General features: G+C 40.4%; 1 protein-coding gene across 1 annotated transcript in view; it reads left to right on the forward strand.

Annotated features, from left to right (window-relative positions):
- Positions 1–1,705, forward strand: part of TM2D1 (TM2 domain containing 1) — a 50,935-nt gene that overhangs the window by 2,660 nt on the left and 46,570 nt on the right. The window lies entirely within an intron of this gene.

Genomic DNA, 1,705 nt, shown 5'->3' on the forward strand with positions numbered 1-1,705 from the left:
GTACAGTGAGGAGCTATCTCACCCTGATTATATACTTGTAACTATGCTTAGGTACATCCTAAGTATGAAAACAGTATGGTAAGGATTTTAAGTATGCATCAGTATTCTCTTAGAGAGGTGTTTTAATAATGGATAACACCCTCAGCCTAATGATTTTGGGGAGGTTCTATTGTAAAATAGTGTAATGCCACATTAAAACTAATATTTTAGGCCAGGCATGGAGGCTTACGCCTGTAATCCTCGCACTCTGGGAGGCTGAGGCAGGAGGATTGCTTGAGCTCAGGAGTTTGAGACCATCCTGAGCAAACGCCAGACCCTGTCTCTACTAAAAATAGATTAATTAGCTGGGCGTCCTGGCATGTGCCTATACTCCCAGCTACTCGGGAGGCTGAGGCAAGAGGGTCACTTGAATCCATGAGTTTGAGGTTGCAATGAGCTATGATGATGCCACTGCACTCCACCCAGGGTGACAGAGTGAGACTCTGTCTAAAAAAAACAAAAAACAAAAAAAACATTAATAAGTTGCTCTCTGTTTACTATTTTCTTCTAAAGGAGTATGTGTTGAGAGGAAGGCTGATAGGAGTATAATGGAGATATTTAGCATTCTTTTTTTTCTTTTTAATTGATACATAATTGTATGTCTTTATGGGGTACAGTGTGATGTTTTGATACACGTATATGTTGTGTAATAATCAAATCAGGATATTTAGTATATCCTTCACCTCATACATTTATCATTTCTTTGCAGTGAGAATATTCAAAATTCTTTCTTTAACTACTTTGAAGTATATATTAAATAGTACAGTATTGTTAACCATAGTCACACTACTGTACTATAGAACTGCAGTCCCCAACTCCCGGACCTCGGATCGGTGTTGGTCCATGGCCTGTTAGGAACTGGGCCGTACAGCAGGAGGTGAGCGATAGGCGAGTGAGCGAAGCTTCATCTGTATTTACAGCCGCTCGCCATTGCTCGCATCACTGCCTGTGCTCCGCCTCTTGTTAGATCAGTGGCAGCATTAGATTCTGCCTTATGGTGAGTTCTAGAATTATTTCATTATATGTTACAATGTAATAATAATAGAAATAAAGTACACAATAAATATAATGCACTTGACTATCTCAGAGTCTGGAGGCAAATTATGGATTTCAGGTTCTGGAGGCACAGGTCTGAGTTTCAAGTTTCAAATCAAGGTGTTAAGAGTGCCTTGTTGCCTCTCAGATTATGAGTGGAATCCTTCTAAGCTTCTGGTGGTAGCCGTCAATCCTTGGCCTTCCTTGACTTGCAGCTGTATTAGTCCGCTCTGCCTTCATCTTCACATGGCATTTTCTTTGTGCATGTCCAATTTCTCCTTTTTATAAAGACACCTTTATATATTGGATTATGGCCCACCCTATCGGTGTCATCTTGGTTAAATCTGCAAAGAACTTATTTCCAAATAAGGTCACATTCTGAGGTACTGAGGGTTAGGACTTCAGCATATATTTTGAGGGGGGAGGGGACAAAATTCAGCCCATAACAGATGTCTCTAAAGGAATTGATTTATAGATCCTCAGTTTTTTGTTTTTTTTTTATTTCAGCATATTATGGGGGTACAGATGTTTAGGTTACGTACATTGCCCTTGCCCCCCCCCAAGTCCGAGTTTCAAATATGTCCATTGTTCGGGTGGTGCGCATTGCACTCTTTATGTATGCAAATACCCG

This window comes from Propithecus coquereli, unplaced genomic scaffold, assembly GCF_000956105.1.
Source record: "Propithecus coquereli isolate 6110/MARCELLA unplaced genomic scaffold, Pcoq_1.0 Scaffold14, whole genome shotgun sequence".
Taxonomy (NCBI): Eukaryota; Metazoa; Chordata; class Mammalia; order Primates; family Indriidae; genus Propithecus; species Propithecus coquereli.